This window comes from Bubalus bubalis, chromosome 8 (genome assembly GCF_019923935.1).
Source record: "Bubalus bubalis isolate 160015118507 breed Murrah chromosome 8, NDDB_SH_1, whole genome shotgun sequence".
Taxonomy (NCBI): Eukaryota; Metazoa; Chordata; class Mammalia; order Artiodactyla; family Bovidae; genus Bubalus; species Bubalus bubalis.
In genome coordinates, this window is record NC_059164.1 from 57,693,391 (window position 1) to 57,716,131 (window position 22,741).

General features: G+C 39.5%; 1 long non-coding RNA gene across 4 annotated transcripts in view; it reads right to left on the reverse strand.

Moving 5' to 3' along the window:
• LOC123334724 overlaps nucleotides 1-22,741 on the reverse strand; it is a 204,860-nt gene that overhangs the window by 134,826 nt on the left and 47,293 nt on the right. For 3 of the 4 annotated variants that reach the window (XR_006552791.1, XR_006552789.1, XR_006552788.1), the window contains one exon: nucleotides 535-569. The exons of the other annotated variant lie outside the window; for it this stretch is intronic. This is a non-coding gene — a long non-coding RNA (uncharacterized LOC123334724). The remainder of the gene's footprint in view (nucleotides 1-534; nucleotides 570-22,741) is intronic. 4 annotated transcript variants of the gene reach the window in all.

Here is a 22,741-nt window from a genome sequence, read left to right on the forward strand (position 1 = left end):
TAGGACTATAATTTCAAAATCCCCTCAAAGCATCCTTTGATGCTGCAAGTATCTTATACTGACTAAAAACATTAACATTCCTCCAGGGTACCATGCAGTTTTGGATAAATAAAAACTTGAAATTGGCTCATATAAGTTCAGATCAGGGTTTGCTGCAAGAAGAGTTGTTCAAAAACTTTCAGCAAAACTGTTCACTTCTCAGAGTGTTTTGGATTTTGGACTTACAACCTGGGCTGGAGCTTTATATTTGGCTTTCACACAAATCGACTTGCACTGTTAACTTCTCATTAACTCTGATCATCATTTTCTTGCATCTGAATCCTGATCTACCTGGACACAGTACTTGAAAAAGTAGTCTTGTTTCAGGTTGTACTAAGCTATGAATTTTCATTTCTGTGGTCTGAGGAAACAGAAGAAATGCACCGAAACCTGCAGTAGAGGTGAACAAGAAAACCCTTATACAGCGGGTTCCAAATGTTCCAAATTTAGTCTATAATCGATTTCAACATGACAAGGAGCTTCAGGGACTCTTACCCTCTTGTTTGCTAGTATTCTCTCAGCAGTCCCTCCTAAAAAGAGAAAAAAGTTTTGTTCAAATGAAAGAATAGACTGTTGTCTTCTACAAATCATATGTGGCCATATACAACTTCCTATGCATTCATTCATCAAAATTTTACTGAGCACTTATTATGTGTCAGAAACTGCTAGAACAAGGGATACTGCCACGAACGAGGCAGCCAAGTACCCTGGGCCCACAGAGTTGACATTCTCAGTAGGTGGAGCAGTGGCAATGAATGAATGGAAAATAAACAGCAAGTAGATCACCACAGAGCATGATAAGAATGAAAGGCCATAAGGAGGTTGGAGAGAACTGAGTATAGGGTAGACTTCAGATAAATGGGGCAGATCTCAGATATGAAAGAGAAACAACAGGTGCCAAGCCAGGAGTCAAGTTTTCCAAAAACGAAGGAATTACAAGCATAAAGACTGAAATATGAAAGAGTTTGGTAAATTTCAAGGCCAGAAAGGAGGGGCAGCACACCTAGATAATAGTGATACAACCAATGAGGTAGCAAGAGTCAGACATGGTCATACAGCCTTGTAGGCTACGTATTTCACTCTAGGTACAATAAGCCAGTAAAATATTTTATGCAGCAGAGTTCTATAAATTTATATACATGACCTAGAGCCAGAAATCTTGCAATGTGAAGTCAAGTGGGCCTTAGAAAGCATCACTACGAACAAAGCTAGTGGAGGTGATGGAATTCCAGTTGAGCTATTCCAAATCCTGAAAGATGATGCTGTGAAAGTGCTGCACTCAATATGCCAGCAAATTTGGAAAACTCAGCAGTGGCCACAGGACTGGAAAAGGTCAGTTTTCATTCCAATCCCAAAGAAAGGCAATGCCAAAGAATGCTCAAACTACCGTACAATTGCACTCATCTCACATGTTAGTAAAGTAATGCTCAAAATTCTCCAAGCCAGGCTTCAGCAAGACGTGAACCGTGAACTTCCTGCTGTTCAAGCTGGTTTTAGAAAAGGCAGAGGAATCAGAGATCAAATTGCCACATCCGCTGGATCATGGAAAAAGCAAGCGAGTTCCAGAAAAACATCTATTTCTGCTTTATTGACTATGCCAAAGCCTTTGACTGTGTGGATCACAATAAACTGTGGAAAATTCTGAAAGAGATGGGAATACCAGACCATCTGACCTGCCTCTTGAGAAATCTGTATGCAGGTCAGGAAGCAACAGTTAGAACTGGACCTGGAACAACAGACTGATTCCAAATAGGGAAAGGAGTATGTCAAGGCTGTATATTGTCACCCTGCTTATTTAACTTCTATGCAGAGTACATCATGAGAAATGCTGGGCTGGAAGAAACACTAGCTGGAATCAAGATTGCTGGGAGAAATATCAATAACCTCAGATATGCAGATGACACCACCCTTATGGCAGAAAGGGAAGAGGAACTCAAAAGCCTCTTGATAAAAGTGAAAGTGGAGAGTGAAAAAGTTGGCTTAAAGCTCAACATTCAGAAAACAAAGATCATGGCATCTGGTCCCATCACTTCATGGGAAATAGATGGGGAAACAGTGGAAACAGTGTCAGACTTTATTTTTTGGGGCTTCAAAATCACTGCAGATGGTGACTGCAGCCATGAAATTAAAAGACGCTTACTCCTTGGAAGGAAAGTTATGACCAACCTAGATAGCATATTCAAAAGCAGAGACATTACTTTGCCAACAAAGGTCCGTCTAGTCAAGGCTATGGTTTTTCCATGTATGGATGTGAGAGCTGGACTGTGAAGAAGGCTGAGCGCCAAAGAATTGATGCTTTTGAACTGTGGTGTTGGAGAAGACTCTTGAGAGTCCCTTGGACTGCAAGGAGATCCAACCAGTCCATTCTGAAGGAGATCAGCCCTGGGATTTCTTTGGAGGGAATGATGCTAAAGCTGAAACTCCAGTACTTTGGCCACCTCATGTGAAGAGTTGACTCATTGAAAAGAGAGATTGGGGGCAAGAGAAGGGGATGGCAGAGGATGAGATGGCTGGATGGCATCACTGACTCGATGGACATGAGTCTGGGTGAACTCTGAGAGTTGGTGATGGACAGGGAGGCCTGGCGTGCTGTGATTCATGGGGTCGCAACGAGTCGGACATGACTGAGTGACTGAACTGAACTGATATATATATATTTTAAAAGTCACTATGATTTCTGTATGGACATTGCATCACTAGAGATCACAAAGAATAAAAAAACATGTTAGACTCGTAGCAGTTTAGGGGAAAGATGGTGGTGTTTTGGGCTAAAGTGGGATAGCAGAAGGGGAACATGTGTAAAGCAATGGCACAGCTTGCTCAGAGTAGGTGTAGGTGGGAAAACAGAGATACATTGGTAGGCTGAAGTATAGAATAAGCCACTCAAGGGAGCAATCTGGTCTAGAGACAAGTTTGTGAACCACAAGCACAGACACACAAAAAATACAAAAGCTACAGGGCACTGAAAGAGAGAATATAAAGAGCCTAGAGTAATGCCCAAGGGCCCTATAATACTTAAAAATTTCAGTTGAGGGAAAGAAGCTAGCAGAGATACTAAGATGAAGGTACAGAGAAAGAGGAGAAAATATGGAAGTATCATCATAAAAGTCAAGGAAATAAGTATCTCAACGAGGGAAGAAGGGAAAGAAATTAACTAAGAAATGGGCCGAAGAATCTGTTAGATTACAATTGACTTTGAAATTAAATAATTTATACTATTGCCAAATCTAACATAGCATAAATACTGACACTAGATCCTACTCCAGTGAAGACAAGCAGGGATTATTGCAGCTTCTGAAATAACTATCCCACCCCCATAAGTTAGAGGAGAAGATGGCATCTGAGTGTTCTTCATAGCTCTGGCAATGTAAATGCATGCATGCCAATTTTTCTCTGAACAGAAGTAGAAGGAATAGGGGTGGAAAAGACATCTGTCCTGCCTTGGACCACCTAGTATCACACGTTCTTATTTTGCCATGATGGAGAATGACCCAGTCAGCTCTGACCTTGGACTTAAAGTTTATTAGGATTGGGATCTACAGAATGGAGAGAAAGAGAAGGAAATCTTGAGGCTGTAGAGACAAAGAAAGTCTGTTTAACACAAGCCACACCTGAAAACCAGTTGTAACAAGAAATAAAAACAGGCACTATCTCAGGGCAGAAGGCAATAAGCAAATCAGCTATATCTGAACCAGAGACTAGATTAAGTGAAGACATGAGTGATGCCTTAGGTTCATACCAGCCATTTTGAGCAGCAGAATCTTTGCTCACCTTCTGGATATATGTACAGAGACAGGAACACCCCAACCAAATCCTGCCCATGTGATGTCCCCATTCCTTGCTGGGCCCAAGCTCACTACAACTTTGGACCTTTATCTCTCTCCTCTTTCTCCTTGCAGAGTCCAAAATCAAGGAAGTTGGTAAGTTGAGGCAAGCTGGCTGTCCCCATCTGATCATTAAGTTTCTCCTATATGTAAGGTGGGGCTTCCCAGGTAGTACTAGTGGTAAAAAAAAAAAAAAAAAAAAAAAAAAAAAAAAAACCTGCCTACAAATGCAGGAGACAAAAGAGATGCAGATTCCATCTCTGGGTCAGGAAGTTCCCCTGGAGAAGGGCATGGCAAACCACTCCAGTATTCTTGCCTGGAGAATCCAATGGACAGAGGAACCTGGCGGGCTACAGTCCATAGGGTCCCACAGAGTTGGACAGGACTGAAGCAACTTAGCACACACACATTTATAAGGTGACTGGTGACTATACTCAGATCACCATCCACACAGAGGCATTTTAAACATGAAAACCTTTAAGCAAAACTATGGCCTCAGGATGGCCAACTACACTTCAGAAGTACATGATAAGCTACGTGGCAGATTTTGATTTTTTTCCAAACCATCTCTGAGACTGAAAGAAAAGCTCAATGTCAAAAAGATAATAGAAAAGATGACTTCAAGTTACAATGTTTGCACATACACAAATCACATATTGGGTCCTCTAGCAGAATTTGTTGCCCTAGACAAATAAAGGTTTATTTTAATACAGTAGAACCCCGCTCTTCTACATAACCCACTCACTTCTGTATTACTCACTCACTGGCCCATCCAGGCAGCCTCACCTTTGGTCTATAGAGCAGACAGCCAACATCAGGTGGTCCTGATAAGTCAGAACCTTGTTTATTCTCAAAGGTAACTTTAAAAAAGATGTAGAGTTGATAATATAAGTTCTACAACACGTATAATTGACTTTATACACACACACATACACATCACAGTAAAAAAAAAAAAAAAAAAGAAAGAAAATGTTTAACAGAAAATGCCCTGGAGTTTGGAGTTATCTCTGTATTAATATCCTGTTGTGCTCACATATGTACCATGCACATATACCAGCATACTGCTTTCCAAAATTTTTTATAATATTCACATCATGATTTCCTCCAAAGAAAGTAAACACAAAAAGACAGACAAGGTAAATTAAACGTAATTTTCTCCCAGTACCACCTCCTTGATTTCCAAGTAGATTGTTCAGTGCTCATCGTCCATGGCCATTCTATTCTATGAAGACATTTTTTTCCATCCACAGAGTGGGGAATGATTCTTGAAGGATTTTCTAGCCTGAGAAGCCAGCTTAATTTAGATATGGTTTGTGTAAATATTACCATTCAAGTCTTTCACAGTGAACTCTATTATATTAGGAGTCATTAAAAATTCCACAGCTTCAAAGATGATTTTGCTCTAAGGTGCACTAACCCTGTTCAAAGTGAAGGCAAAACCATTAAGAACAGATGACCAGGAATGGGCTTTAGAAAGCTCCTTTCAATTTGGCTGGACACTGCAAGGACTCTTTGCAGCCTGATAATTTATGATTAAATGAAGATGGACTAAAGTCATGCTGTTATGAGATAGCAAATAGATTTTGTGTTAACTCTTCAGAGAGCAGTGCACACAGCTTGGCGAGGTGAAATTGCTACAGAGAAAAAAGAACAATAGAAAATAGTAAGAGCTGAGTTCCTAGGAAAAACAGACAAAGTGAATCTGAATGTTTTACTAAGAGATAAATAAGAAAAATCAAAAGAAAAATCTAAAAGCTTATAGGGGCAATCGGTCAGGCAACTAAAAATGAAGTTAAAAAAAAAACAAAAAAACAAAAAACACAACTAGACACCATGTTAAACCACCGTCACCCCTCCACCAAAAAAAATAAAAAACTGCATTTGTCTCTTTAGAAAAGCTTTGAAAAAATTATGTCATGAGGTGAAAGGGGATAAGCTGTATTTTAAGAACCCTACAACATGATTTAATTTGTAAATATCTGCTATAAGCAAAGCTCATAAAAATATTCACAAATATTTGGATCATAGAAGAGCCAGTTCAGTTCAGTCACTCAGTCGCTTCTGACTCTTTGAGACCCAATGGACTACCGCATGACAGGCCTTCCAGTCCACTGCCAACTCCCGGTTACTCAAACTTATGTATGTCCATTGAGTCGGTGATGCCATCCAGCCATCTCTTCCTCTGTCATCCCCCTCTCTTCCTGCCTTCAATCTTTCCCAGCATCAGGATCTTTTCCAAGGAGTCAGTTCTTTGCATCAGGTGGCCAAAGGATTGGAGTTTCAGCTTTAACATAAGCCCTTCCAAAAAATATTCAGGACCGATTTCCTTTAGGATGGACTGGTTGGATCTCCGTGCATTCCAAGGGACTCTCAAGAGTTTTCTCCAACACCACAGTCCAAAATCATCAATTCTTTGGTGCTCAGCTTTTTTTTATAGTCCAACTCTCACATCCATACATGACTACTGGAAAAACCATAGCCTTGGCTCAATGGACCTTTGTTGGCAAAGTAATGTCTCTGCTTTTCAATATGCTATCTAGGTGGGTCATAACTTTTCTTCCAAGGAGCAGGCGTCTTTTAATTTCATGGCTGCTGTCACCATCTGCAGCAATTTTGGAGCCCAGAAAAATAAAGAATAGCAAGGAACATAGCTATTCCTTTAATAGCAATCACTGTTTCCACCGTTGAACAATCTATTTGCATTAAAACAACGGGACCAGATGCTATGATCTTAGTTTTCTGAATGTTGAGTTTTAAGCCAAATTTTTCACTCTCCTCTTTCACTTTCAACAAGAGGCTCTTTAGTTCTTTGCTTTCTGTGTAAGGGTGACGTCATCTGCATATCTGAGGTTATTGATATTTCTCCTGGCAAGCATGAGCCCAGCTTGTGCTTCATCCAGCCCAGCATTTCTCATGATGTACTCTACATATAAGTTAAATAAGCAGGGTGACAATATATAGCCTTGATGTATTCCTTTCCTGATTTGGAGCAGTCTGTTGTTCCATATCCACTTCTAATTGTTGGTTCCTGACCTGCATACAGATTTCTCAAGAGGCAGGTCAGGTGGTCTGGTATTCCCATCTCTTTCAGAAATTTCCAGAGTCTGTTGTGGTCCACACAGTCAAAGGCTTTCACATAGTCAATAAAGCAGAAATAAATGTTTCTCTGGAACTCTCTTGCTTTTTTGGTGACCCAAAGGATGTTGGCAATTGATCTCTGGTTCCTCTGCCTTTTCTAAAACCAGCTTGAACATCTGGAAGTTCACAGTTCATATATTGCTGAAGCCTGGCTTGGAGAATTTTGAGCATTACTTTACTAGTGTGTGAGATGAGTACAATTATATGGTAGAATGAGCATTCTTTGGTATTGCCTTTCTTTGGGATCGGAATGAAAACTGACCTTTTCCAGTCCTGTGGCCACTGCTGAGATTTCCAAATTTGCTGGCATATTGAGTATAGCACTTTCACAGCATCATCTTTTAGGATTTGACATAGCTCAACTGGAATGCCATCACCTCCACTAGCTTTGTTCATAGAGATGCTTCCTAAGGCCCACTTGACTTCACTTTCCAGGAGGTCTGTCTCTAGATTGGTGACCACACCATTGTGATTATTTGGGTTGTGAAGATCTATTTTGTATAGTTCTTTTGTGTATCCTTGTCATCTCTTAATATTGTCTGCTTCTGTTAAGTCCATACCATTTCTTTATTGAGCCCACCTTTGCATGAAATGTTCCCTTTGTATCTCTAATTGTCTTGAAGAGAACTCTAGACTTTCCCATTCTATTGTTTTCCTCTATTTCTTTGCATTGATCGCTGAGGAAGGCTTTCTTATCTCTCCTTGGTATTCTTTGGAACTCTGCATTCAAATGGGTATATCTTTCCTTTTCTCCTTTAGATAATGTCAAATTTTGATATTTAGTTTATATTTTACTTGTTTATTGTATATAGTATTTGTACACACTCAAGAGCATATTTGACAGAGCAATACTGTTTTTTACTAATATGATTCAGTAGCAAAAATAATAATATTATATCTCACCATTTATCAAGTATCCTGTTTCAGACATGGCCTTGTGTCAGGAATTATGTCAAACAGTTTCTACTTATGTCATTTTACCTTAAAACTTTCCTGAGAAGTGGTTATTATTTGTTCCATTTTAAATATTACAGAATGAGACAAAGAGAACTTAAGGAATATACTCAAATTCACACAAAAGTCTAGATCTAAGCCTATATTTATCCATAAGTATGCTGCTGCTCAGTCACTTCAGTCATTTCTTTGTGATGCCATGGACTGTAGCCTACCAGGCTCCTATGTCCATGGGATTCCCTAGGCAACAATACTGGAGCGGGTTGCCATGCCCTCCTCCAGAGGATCTTCCCAACCCAGGGATCAAACCCACTTGTCCTGTGTCTTCTGCATTGCAGGTAGATTCTTTACTAGAGTCACCAGGGAAGCCCCTACCTACAAGTATCAGTTCAGTTCAGTTCAGTTCAGTCGCTCAGTCGTGTCTGACTGTTTGTGACCCCCATGAATTGCAGCACGCCAGGCCTCCCTGTCCATCACCAACTCCCGGAGTTCACTCAGACTCACGTCCATCAAGTCGGTGATGCCATTCAGCCATCTCATCCTCTGTCGTCCCCTTCTCCTCCTGCCCCCAATCCCTCCCAGCATCAGAATCTTTTCCAATGAGTCAACTCTTTTCATGAGGTGGCCAAAGTACTGGAGTTTCAGCTTTAGCATCATTCCCTCGAAGGAACACCCAGGACCAATCTCCTTTAGGATGGACTGGTTGGATCTCCTTGCAGTCCAAGGGACTCTCAAGCATCTTCTCCAACACCACAGTTCAAAAGCATCAATTCTGCAGTGCTCAGCTTTCTTTACAATGCAACTCTCACATCCATACATGACTACTGGAAAAACCATAGCCTTGACTAGATGGACCTTTGTTGGCAAAGTAATGTCTCTGCTTTTGAATATGCTATCTAGATTGGTCATAACTTTCCTTCCAAGGAGCAAGTGTCTTTTAATTTCATGGCTGCAGTCACCATCTGCAGTGATTTTGGAGCTCCCCAAAATAAAGTCTGACATGTTTCCACTGTTTCCCCATCTATTTCCCATGAAGTAATGGGACTGGATGCCATGATCTTCGTTTTCTGAATGTTGAGCTTTAAGCCAACTTTTTCACTCTCCACTTTCACTTCATCAAGATGCTTTTTGGTTCCTCTTCACTTTCTGCCATAAGGGTGGTGTCATCTGCATATCTGAGGTTATTGATATTTCTCCCGTCAATCTTGCTTCCAGCTTGTGCTTCTTCCAGCCCAGCATTTCTCATGATGTACTCTGCATAGAAGTTAAATAAGCAGGATGACAGTATACAGCTTTGACGTATTCCTTTTCCTATTTGGAACCAGTCTGTTGTTCCATGTCCTGTTCTAACTGTTGCTTCCTGACATGCATATAGGTTTCTCAAGAGGCAGGTCAGGTGGTTTGGTATTCCCATCTCTCTCAGAATGTTCCACAGTTTATTGTGATCCATACAGTCAAAGGCTTTGGCATAGTCAATAAAGCAGAAATAGATATTTTTCTGGAACTCTCTTGCTTTTTCCATGATCCAGCAGATGTTGGTGATTTGATCTCTGATTCCTCTGCCTTTTCTAAAACCAGCTTGAACATCTGGAAGTTCATGGTTCATGTACTGCTGAAGCCTGGCTTGGAAAATTTTGAAGTATACTACTTCCCAAATGTCAAATATTTTAAGTACAATCAAGAAAGCTTCTTGACATTCCAAACTCATGTATTATTTTAACATAGAGGTTTCTTTCAATTAGGGCCGGTGCAAAATTCTAATGTATATATATACATATATGTGCAATATTTTCACATTTAATCAAACGTTCAGGTGTTTTTTTTTTTTTTTTTTTTTTTTTACTATGTTCCGTTTAGAAGTAATCATGCTAGGTCATGAAGTGTTTATAATGCAAAGTAGCAGAAGTCTTTGCTCTAAAAAAGTACTAAATGTAACAATTTATGTCAGGATGTTATACTCAAGTTCTATCTGTGTCAGTTTAAGCTAATGCACTAAAAGCTAAAAACCAGATATAGGTGCCAAAGTGCTCATAATCCAAAGGCTAAATTACTGGTGGCAGAAAAAGAATGGATCTCACTTTGTAACAATGATTTTAGTAATCAGTTCAGCCAAGAATAATTACTAAATACTAAAATATTTAAGTGAAAGTTGATTTGGGGTCAGGATATTCACACTGTCTGAAGTCTAAACTACCAAATTACCTATTAGTTACAAAGAAAAAAGATAAATGCAACAGGGATCTGATAGGTACACCCTTAATAAGTGATATGAAAGATCATCCCGAATCATGTGAAAGACATTATATTACTTCTTGTGTGATGTTTCAGAAGGTACACACAGTTGTCTATGTAGTGTTTGTCTCGCAAAGGTTTACTTGAAGCTTAACATGAGAAAACAAGACAAAATCAGACAAATGGTTTTAAATTGTCGATGTCTTTAAAGAAAAAACAAGTGGGGGGTGGCAAGCAAGAGGAGGAAGGAAACTATTCTAGAATAAAGAAGACTAAAAGTGAATTAACTACTAAATTAAATAAATGATTTTTAAATTATATTTTATTTTTTTAAAAGCAAGGCTATGAAGAACATTATTGGATATTAATAAATGTGAGTTTAAACTGTATGTTACATAATAGTTTTATAACCATGTTAAATTTGAGGGTGAAAATTGTTTACTGGTTATCTAGGAGAGCATTGGAGAAGGCAATGGCACCCCACTCCAGTACTCTTGCCTGGAAAATCCCATGGAGGGAGGAGCCTGGTAGGCTGCAGTCCATGGGGTTGCTAAGAGTCGGACACAACTGAGCGACTTCACTTTCACCTATCACTTTCATGCATTGGAGAAGGAAATGGCAACCCACTCCAGTGTTCTTGCCTGGAGAATCCCAGGGACGGGGGAGCCTGGTGGGCTGCTGTCTACGGGGTTGCACAGAGTCGGACACGACTGAAGCAACTTAGCAGCAGCAGGAGAGCATTTTATGATAGGATAAGTATTTGAAGAATTTATGATAAAGTGTCATGATGTATGTAATTAATCTGAAGTGGTTGATCAAGATGGAAATATAAATAACTATGTTAAGATATATAAAACATGATTATAATAAAGGATTACATAATTGCATATATATATATATATCATACATTATATATATCTAAGATATATAGTACATAATTCTATTAAATATGTCATTGATATAATAGAGTCTATAATAGATACTATATAGAGACAAAAAATTACTAAGTAGTTATAGAAAGAATATAGTAGTACGTACTGCATACCATACTATAGCTGTGAAAACAAGAGAAGTGAAAAGCAAAGGAGAAAAGGAAAGGTATATATATTTGAATGCAGAGTTTCAAAGAATAGCAAGGAGAGATAAGAAAGCATTCCTCAGTGATCAATGCAAAGAAATAGAGGAAAACTATGGAATGGGAAAGACTAGAGATCTCTTCAGGACAATTAGAGATACCAAGGGAACATTTCATGCAAAGATGGGCTCGATAAAGGACAGAAATGGTATGGACCTAAACAGAAGCAGAAGATATTAAGAAGAGGTGGCAAAAATACACAGGAGAACTATACAAAACAGATCTTCATGACCCAAATAATCACGATGGTGTGATCACTCACCTACAGCCAGACATCCTGGAATGTGAAGTAAAGTGGGCCATAGGGAAGCATCACTATGAACAAAGCTAGTGGAGGTGATGGCATTCCAGTTGAGCTATGTCAAATCCTAAAAGATGATGCTGTGAAAGTGCTGCACTCAATATGCCAGCAAATTTGGAAATCTCAGCAGTGGCCACAGGACTGGAAAAGGTCAGTTTTCATTCCGATCCCAAAGAAAGGCAATACCAAAGAATGCTCATTCTATTGCACAATTGCACTCATCTCACAAACTAGTAAAGTAATGCTTAAAATTCTCCAAGCCAGACTTCAGCAATACGTGAACTGTGAACTTCCAGATGTTCAAGCTGATTTTAAAAAAGGCAGAGGAACCAGAGTTCAAATTGTCAACATCCTTTGGGTCATCAAAGAGCAAGAGAGTTCAAGAAAAACATCTATTTCTGCTTTATTGAATATGCCAAAGTCTTTGTGTGAACCACAACAAACTCTGGAAACTTCTTAAAGAGATGGGAATACCAGACCACCTGATCTGCTTCTTGAGAAATCTGCATGAAGGTCAAGAACCAACAGTTAGAAGTGGACATGGAACAACAGACTGGTTCCAAATCGGGAAAGGAATATATCAAGGCTGTATATTGTCACCCTGCTTATTTAACTTATATGCAGAGTACATCATGAGAAATGCTGGGCTGGAGGGAGCACAAGCTGGAAGCAAGATTGCTGGGAGAAATATCAATAACCTCAGATATGCAGATGACACCACCCTTATGGCAGAAAGCAAAGAGGAACTAAAGAGCCTCTTGTTGAAAGTGAAAGAGGAGAGTGAAAAAGTTGGCTTAACACTCAGCATTCAGAAAATGAAGATCATGGCATCCAGTCCCATCACTTCATGGGAAATAGATGGGGAAACAGTGGAAACAATGACAGACTTTAATTTTTGGGGGGCTCCAAAAATCACTGCAGATGGTGATTGCAGCCATGAAATTAAAAGACACTTGCTCCTTGGAAGGAAAGTTATGACCAACCTAGACAGCATATTAAAAAGCAGAGACATTACTTTGCCAACAAAGGTTCATCTAGTCAAGGCTATGGTTTTTCCAGTAGTCATGTATGGATGTGAGATTTGGACTATAAAAAAAGCTGAGTGCTGAAGAATTGATGCTTTTGAACTGTGGTGTTGGAGAAGACTCTTGAGAGCCCCTTGGACCGCAAGGAGATCTAACCAGTCCATCCTAAAGGAAATCAGTCCTGAATATTCATTGGAAATACTTATGTTGAAGCTGAAACTCCAATACTTTGGCCATCTGATGTGAAGAACTGACTCACTGGAAAAGACCCTGATGCTAGGAAAGATTGAAGGCAGGAGGGAAAGGGGACGACAGAGGATGAGATGGTTGGATGGCATCACTGACTCGATGGACTTGAGTTTGAGTAGACTCCAGTAGTAATGATGGACAAGAAGGCCTGGTGTGCTGTAGTCCAAGGTTTTGCAAAGAGCCAGACACGACTGAGAGACTGAACTGAACTGACATAGCATACTGCATAGGGTATGATTATATAATTAGTGGTTTTAGACATGATATTTTATTTTAACATATCTATCTAAAGAGAAGATATATACAAATCCAAATATATTCTATATTATATACAATGAGATATTTTATGTATAAATGTATTTAAAGAGATTATATAGAGATATAAATATTATATATTAAGAGATTTACAGGTGATCCTTGAACAACACAAGTTTGAACTAAGGCAGGTACACTTAGGCATATGCAGATTTTTCAACAGCAATCAATTCATGATTGTGGTTGCTTGAATCTAGGGATACAGAGGAACCACTGATATGAAGGACTGACTATTCAGGTATCCATGATTTAGGAAGAAATGCATCCCTAGTCAAAAGAAACAGATTTAGTCACAGGCATAAGAAATGATAAACCAAGTAAAGACTGTAAACAACCTCTAGCTAAATTTCCCTCCCTACTCTGTGTGGATAGCTATTTTTCAGATAATAGGGATCCCTATTTTAAAATAAAACAATAATCATTTAGGAATATTTTAAGACCTAATCTTGGGGAAAGTTCAGTTCTGTTCAGTTGCTCAGTCGTGTCCAACTCTTTGTGACCCCATGAATCGCAGCACGCTAGGCCTCCCTGTCCATCATCAACTCCCGGAGTTCACTCAGACTCACGTCCATTGAGTCAGTGTTGCCATCCAGACATCTCATCCTCTGTCATCCCCTTCTCATCCTGCCCCCAATCCCTCCCAGCATCAGAGTCTTTTCCAATGAGTCAACTCTTCGCATGAGGTGGCCAAGGTACTGGAGTTTCAGCTTTAGTATCATTCCCTCCAAAGAAATCCCAGGGCTGATCTCCTTCAGAATGGACTGGTTGGATCTCCTTGCAGTCCAAGGGACTCTCAAGAGTCTTCTCCAACACCACAGTTCAAAAGCATCAATTCTTCAGTGTTCAGCCTTCTTTACAGTCCAACTCTCACACCCATACATGACCACAGGAAAAACCATAGCCTTGACTAGAGGGACCTTTGTTGGAAAAGTAATGTGAAGAATGTCTGTGCTTTTGAATATGCTATCTAGGTTGGTCATAACTTTTCTTCCAAGGAGTAAGCATCTTTTAATTTCATGGCTGCAGTCGCCAAACTTAAAGCCATAAAAACATGGTTATCCATACAGGAAAAGTTATATAGGAAGGGTGTACACACATACACATCAGAATGGCTGCAGACTTTGCCACAATAACACAGTGCCAAAAGAGTAGAATAAAGTTTACCAAATTATTAGGGAAGTAGATCCCAAGTCTGAATACACTGCCAAGTTGTCCAAGTATAAGGCCAATGGAGAAACATATTTAAACATCCAAGAACCTGTGAGGACAGCACTTTTGTACTACACAGCACTCATATATAGGAAATGACAACAAGCCCATAACCAAAGCAACCAAAGTGACAAACCTGAAGAAAATCCTCAGGTTTCCATTCAACATAGAGTACAGAGTTCAAATTAGACCTCGTATCACTGCTGAGTCCCAAAGATTACCCCATCCCCTAAAGAAAAAGCCTCCTAATAAAGAAGACAGGGTTAAACTATCCAAACTATGCCCCATGACCCCGGTCAGCTGACTTTTAAGTTGACAGTCTATTCTAAATGTCCCGGGATAAACTTTCTTCAATATCATACAAAAATGTGGGTTTGAATATAATGTTTACATTTTAATTAAATGCCTGAATATAGTGCGACTTTTCTCAACAGGAATACTACACTGACAATAATGAAAGAAAAGGGAGATACTGCTGTTACATAGATTCTTTGCCATTCCCTTTTGGATCCCCTCAAGGAGATGGTCTTTCATTGCTCCATACATTATTTCAGAGACAGTAGTCAAAGTCTTAGATTTGTTCCTTTCAGATGCAAAGATCCATGACTCAAATACACATTACATGACTTGTCAAAGAAAAAAAAAAACTGTACCAGAGAATTAAAACAGACAAGGAAAACTTCACTAAAGACTGTTACAACAGGGGAAAGAGTAAATCCAGCCCCACTGAAACAAAAGGCAGAAGATTGTGGACAAGCACTGAGGAAAATTAAAGGGTGGCTTGGTCAATGTAATCAGGCCATTCTGATTCTTTTTTATTTTTTAATATAAATTTATTTATTTTAATTGGAGGCTAATGACTTTACAATAATGTGTTGGTTTTGCCATACATCAACATGAATCTGCCACTGCCATTCTGATTCTTAACTGGCTCTCATTCAAGTTCAGCTCCTACCTTCCCACAGAGATGAAGATATAGGGGTACCACCTTCCCTTCTCAAGAACTGACATTTCAAAACTTTGCATACCAGGTCCTTGAGAAAGATGTTCTTGGGTTGAACTGGCAAGAGACTGGGAGAATATTTACATCTCAGGCAGAGAAATTATAGTTTACAAGTTTTCTAAAGTAAATGCTCTGAGAAAGAGAGGTCAGGGAGGTAGAGTCAGGAAGAAGCCTGTTAAAATTTAGTCAAGCTAAGCAGACTCTCAGGCAGGTATGTGGAATGAAGTCTGACTGGTGACAGGTACATGAGAACAAGTCTGTCCCCCTAAGGAGCTTGAAAACCAAATTTAAGAAAAAATGTCTTTCCCAGATTATTTTTTTAGGCACATTAGTGACCTGGCTAGTAGCCAAAGTCCCTCTTCTGCATCTCCATTGATTGAGCCAAATCTTTGAAAGTCGCAGTTGGTTCAGCTAATATGGAGATAACTATTCCTTTCTACTACTTCACAAAAATATTGAGGCATAATAAGCAATGCTTATAGAATTTTTCAATTTTTAGACATAGAGAAAACATTTAAGTACCAAGTATGGTTGCTATAAATTCAGATGAAAGTGTTATTAGCAAGCTTATTAAGGGCCAAAGTAAATTAAATCGGAAAAGAATCTTAACTATTCTTCTGTAAGACAATATTTGTACAAGAGCTCATTATGAGGAACTCCTTTGTGAATGTGAGCAAAGAACTGTAATAAGCTAAGCATTGTGTAAATAACAATAGAAGAGCAGCAGTGTTCCTAGAGCACTGAAATCAGTTCTACAAGACGGAATGTTCTTAATTTTTTTCAGTCTTGCCACAAATTCCCCATTATTTAAAAAAAAAAAATTATTTTTATTTTTATTTTTTTTTAGGCTCACTTGTTCAGTTGCACTGTTGGGAGGGAGGGAGGGATGCTGCAAATAACACTGGAGTGCTGGCAGTGCCTCAGCCACACTGGGTCTGCCCCCGCTCATGGCACATGTAGCCTCCCTGCCCACACTTCTCAGGCTCTAGGTTGCTCTGCCGGGAACCATCCATGGCCAGCCCTGTGCTGCCTGTACCTCCCAGGTCCAAGCCGCTCAGGTTCAGGCACTCGGGTAGTCCTCAGAGGCGCAGACTCAGTTGGGCCTGCGTTTTGTGCTCTTCCCAGGTCCGAGCAGCTCAGGTGATGAGGTGTTTGGCGAGTGCGATTGCTGCGACTTATCGCCTCCCCGCCGCTCGTTTATCTAGGTGTACAACCGGCACACCTTCTCAGGCAGATGTTGACCGTCCAGACCGCCAAGAAGTTTTAGTTAGCAAAGAAGCCTGCTTACAGTTTTATAGATAATGTCTCTCTGGGGCTGTGATTACCCCCTTCCGGTTCTGGCTGCCTGTCACCGGAGGGGGAAGGTCTGCAGCTGGCTATCTCTGTTCAGTCCTTTGTTCCGTGCGCGGGCCTGGCGGTGTCTTAGGTTAGGGCTGGCTTTTCGCGTAGTAGATATCCCCCATCACCCTAATACCAAAACCTGACAAAGATCCCACAAAAAAAGAAAACTACAGGCCAATATCACTGATGAACATAGATGCAAAAATTCTTAACAAAATTCTAGCAATCAGAATCCAACAACACATTAAAAAGATCATACACCATGACCAAGTGGGCTTTATCCCAGGGATGCAAGGATTCTTCAATATCTGCAAATCAATCAATGTAATACACCACATTAACAAGTTGAAAAATAAAAACCATATGATTATCTCAATAGATGCAGAGAAAGCCTTTGACAAAATTCAACATCCATTTATGATAAAAACTCTCCAGAAAGCAGGAATAGAAGGAACATACCTCAACATAATAAAAGCTATATATGACAAACCCACAGCAAACATTATCCTCAATGGTGAAAAATTGAAAGCATTTCCTCTAAAGTCAGGAACAAGACAAGGGTGCCCACTTTCACCATTACTATTCAACATAGTTTTGGAAGTTTTGGCCACAGCAATCAGAGCAGAAAAAGAAATAAAAGGAATCCAAATTGGAAAAGAAGAAGTAAAACTCTTACTATTTGCAGATGACATGATCCTCTACATAGAAAACCCTAAAGACTCCACCAGAAAATTACTAGAACTAATCAATGACTATAGTAAAGTTGGAGGATATAAAATCAACACACAGAAATCCCTTGCATTCCTATACACTAATAATGAGAAAACAGAAAGAGAAATTAAGGAAACAATTCCATTCACCATTGCAACGGAAAGAATAAAATACTTAGGAATATATCTACCTAAAGAAACTAAAGACCTATATATAGAAAACTATAAAACACTGGTGAAAGAAATCAAAGAGGACACTAATAGAGGGAGAAATATACCATGTTCATGGATTGGAAGAATCAATATAGTGAAAATGAGTATACTACCCAAAGCAATTTATAGATTCAATGCAATCAGTATCAAGCTACCAACGGTATTCTTCACAGAGCTAGAACAAATACTTTCACAATTTGTATGGAAACACAAAAAACCTCGAATAGCCAAAGCGATATTGAGAAAGAAGAATGGAACTGGAGGAATCAACCTACCTGACTTCAGGCTCTACTACAAAGCCACAGTTATCAAGACAGTATGGTACTGGCACAAAGACAGAAATATAGATCAATGGAACAAAATAGAAAGCCCAGAGATAAATCCATGCACATATGGACACCTTATCTTTGACAAAGGAGGCAAGAATATACAATGGATTAAAGACAATCTCTTTAACAAGTGGTGCTGGGAAATCTGGTCAACCACTTGTAAAAGAATGAAACTAGAACACTTTCTAACACCATACACAAAAATAAACTCAAAATGGATTAAAGATCTCAACGTAAGACCAGAAACTATAAAACTCCTAGAGGAGAACATAGGCAAAACACTCTCTGACATACATCACAGCAGGATCCTCTATGACCCACCTCCCAGAATATTGGAAATAAAAGCAAAAATAAACAAATGGGACCTAATTAACCTTAAAAGCTTCTGCACATCAAAGGAAACTATTAGCAAGGTGAAAAGGCAGCCTTCAGAATGGGAGAAAATAGTAGCAAATGAAGCAACTGACAAACAACTAATCTCAAAAATATACAAGCAACACCTACAGCTCAACTCCAGAAAAATAAATGACCCAATCAAAAAATGGGCCAAAGAACTAAATAGACATTTCTCCAAAGACATACAGATGGCTAACAAACACATGAAAAGATGCTCAACATCACTCATTATCAGAGAAATGCAAATCAAAACCACTATGAGATGCCATTTCACACCAGTCAGAATGGCTGCGATCCAAAAGTCTACAAGTAATAAATGCTGGAGAGGGTGTGGAGTAAAACGAACCCTCTTCCACTGTTGGTGGGAATGCAAACTAGTACAGCCACTATGGAGAACAGTGTGGAGATTCCTTAAAAAACTGGAAATAGAACTGCTTATGATCCAGCAATCCCACTGCTGGGCATACACACTGAGGAAACCAGAAGGGAAAGAGACATGTGTACCCCAATGTTCATCGCAGCACTGTTTATAATAGCCAGGACATGGAAGCAACCTAGATGTCCATCAGCAGATGAATGGATAAGAAAGCAGTGGTACATATACACAATGGAGTACTACTCAGCCATTAAAAAGAACACATTTGAATCAGTTCTAATGAGGTGGATGAAACTGGAGCCTATTATACAGAGTGAAGTAAGCCAGAAAGAAAAACACCAATACAGTATACTAACACATATATATGGAATTTAGAAAGATGGTAACAATAACCCTGTGTACGAGACAGCAAAAGAGACACTGATGTATAGAACAGTCTTATGGACTCTGTGGGAGAGGGAGAAGGTGGGAAGATTTGGGAGAATGGCATTGAAACATGTGTAATATCATGTATGAAACGAGTTGCCAGTCCAGGTTCAATGTACGATACTGGATGCTTGGGGCTGGTGCACTGGGATAACCCAGAGGGATGGTGTGGGGAGGGAGGAGGGAGGAGGGTTCAGGATGGGGAGCACATGTATACCTGTGGCGGATTTGTTTTGATGTTTGGCAAAACTAATACAGTGTTTCAGGTTTAAAAATAAAATAAAATAAAAAAATATTTATTTGGCAAAAAAAAAATTAAATGAAAAGCATATTGTTTTAAGGAAATAAGATACTGTAAATTACAGATAATTTTAAAGTATAGAAAAGGAGAGGAAAATAAAATCCCTAGTCTTATCACCTTGCAAAATAATACATGTACATAATTATTTCTAATCTTTTAGTCCTGAAAATATTTTTCAGAGTTCTAATCACATGACATGTGATTTGTACTGGTGTAAGGCAGTATAGATTTTTATATACAATTTGAACAAAAGAAATTTTCAAAAATATCACCTGACAGAAATAGTAATTGGCACTATTTTTATTATTTCCTTACACTTGTTTTTCTAGGTCAGCATAGCTTTTTCAGTACTATATGCAATATCCCCCTCCCCTTCATTTCTTTAAACCTCCCTTCTTTCGATCTGTCAAGTGAGACTGGAGGGCTTAAATTTCACAGAATCAATAAGCTAATGGCTAAGCCTGTTTTTTATACACACTAGTTCATGTAGTAGTGACTTTTAAGTATTGTTACCTTAGGGACATTTACTGGGTTTAGCTGGACTGTGATTTGATGAGAGTTTAACCATAGGTTTGCTTGAAAGTTAAAGTTGCTCAGTCGTATGCTGACTCTTTGTGGCTCCATGGACTATACAGTCCATGGAATTCTCCAGGCCAGAATACTGGAGTGGGTAGTCTTTCCCTTCTCCAGGGGATCTTCCCAATCCAGGGATCCAACCCAGGTCTCCCTCATTGCAGGTGGATTCTTTACCAGCTGGCTACAAGGGAAGCCCAAGAATACTGGAGTGGGTAGCCTCTCTCTTCTCCAGGGAATCTTCCCGACCCAGGAATCTAGCTGGGGTCTCCTGCCTTGCAGGTGGATTCTTTACCAACTGAGCTATGAGGGATAGGTTTGCTTAATACTCTTTATTAACTAAATGCATAGCCCAGGTTATTCAGCATGCATTTAAAGATACAGAAAATCATCACTTAAGGTCACTGGTGATCAAAATGGCTTTTATATTATTCTTCACAACTTCTGTATGAGGGAGAGACACTGCAATTTGTTTAAGAATTCTTTGTATAGTATACCATACTGGTAGTCTATGTGGTGCATTCATGACAGCTAGTATATCCATCCCACCCTTCCCAGGAGATTGATTAGGAAGGGATCTAGCTCTGTGAGGACAGGGTTTGAAACACTAATCAAGAAAAGTCACCTGTTTGTCATTCTTCACACAGACATAGTCTCTGCTAGGGTGCTCCTTGATGAGACAACATTGGACCAGATGTTGCCAACCCCTTCCTGCCCCTTCAGTATGTTTGTATAGGGCACATCACTCAACTTTATATGGTTACAATTATGCCTATGTAAATATACAGATATTAACATACATACCTGTTTATGTACTCTATACACGTACCAATTTATACATTTATGTTTAATACTTATCTACAGTTAGAACCAAATTATTTGAAGCAGTCTTCAAAGATAGCAAGAGATTACACCTTAACTGTGGACTATATGATATGACTTAGTGCTAAAAGGTATAAGAAACATTTTCCTGCTACAGGAAAATGTGTAGAAATTGAGAGAAATTATTATACAAAATAGATAACCAATAAGGACCTTTGACTGTGTGGATCACAATAAACTGTGGAAAATTCTGAAAGAGATGGGAATACCAGACCACCTGATCTGCCTCTTGAGAAATTTGTATGCAGGTCAGGAAGCAACAGTTAGAACTGGACATGGAACAACAGACTGGTTACAAATAGGAAAAGGAGTACGTCAAGGCTGTATATTGTCACCCTGCTTATTTAACTTCTATGCCGAGTACATCATGAGAAACGCTGGGCTGGAAGAAGCACAAGCTGGAATCAAGATTGCTGGGAGAAATATCAATAACCTCAGATATGCAGATGACACCATCCTTATGGCAGAAAGTGAAGAGGAACTAAAAAGCCTCTTGATGAAAGTGAAAGAGGAGAATGAAGAAGTTGGCTTAAAGCTCAACATTCAGAAAACGAAGATCATGGCATCCGGTCCCACCACTTCATGGGAAATAGATGGGGAAACAGTGGAAATGGTGTCAGACTTTATTTTTTGGGGGCTCCAAAATCACTGCAGATGGTGACTGCAGCCATGAAATTAAAAGATGCTTACTCCTTGGAAGGAAAGTTATGACCAACCTAGATAGCATATTCAAAAGCAGAGACATTACTTTGCCAGCAAAGGTTCGTCTAGTCAAGGCTATGGTTTTTCCTGTGGTCATGTATGGGTGTGAGAGTTGGACTGTGAAGAAGGCTGAGTGCCGAAGAACTGATGCTTTTGAACTGTGGTGTTGGAGAAGACTCTTGAGAGTCCCTTGGACTGCAAGGAGATCCAACCAATCCATTCTAAAGGAGATCAGTCCTGGGTGTTCATTGGAAGGACTGATGCTAAAGCTGAAACTCCAGTACTTTGGCCACCTCATGCGGAGAGTTGACTCATTGGAAAAGACTCTGATGCTGGGAGGGATTGGGGTCAGGAGGAGAAGGGGACGACAGAGGATGAGATGGCTGGATGGCATCACTGACTCGATGGACGTGAGTCTGAGTAACTCCGGGAGTTGGTGATGGACAGGAAGGCCTGGCGTGCTGTGATTCACGGGGCCGCAAAGAGTCAGACGCGACTGAGCAACTGAATTTAACTGAAGGACCTATTATATAGCATAGGGAACTATATTCAATATTTTGCAATAACCTATAAGGGGAAATAATCTGAAAAAGAATGTGTGTGTGTGTGTGCGTGTACGTGTGTATGTGTGTGTGTGTTTAGAGAAGGTAATGGCAACCCGCTCCAATATTCTTGCCTGGAGAATTCCATGGACACAGGAGCCTAGTAGGCTGCAGTTCATGGGGCCACAAAGAGTCAGACATGACTGAGTGCCTGAGGACATATATGTATATGTATAAATATAACTGAATCACTTTGCTATACACCTGAAACTAACACATTGTAAATCAACTATACTTCAATAAAAAGACAAATCTATAGAGCAGAAATGATTTAGTAAAATATTACAGGCCTCAAGTTTGGATCCAAGTTACAAAAGTAATCTGATGAAACTCAGGTATCTTAATTTTGTATAAAATAAACAAGAAAAGATTCACTTGAACTTGCTATTCTTATAATGATTATGCATTCCTGACTAATCACTATGTTTGGTAGTTGTTACTGTATCAAGAATAATATGTAGATAAT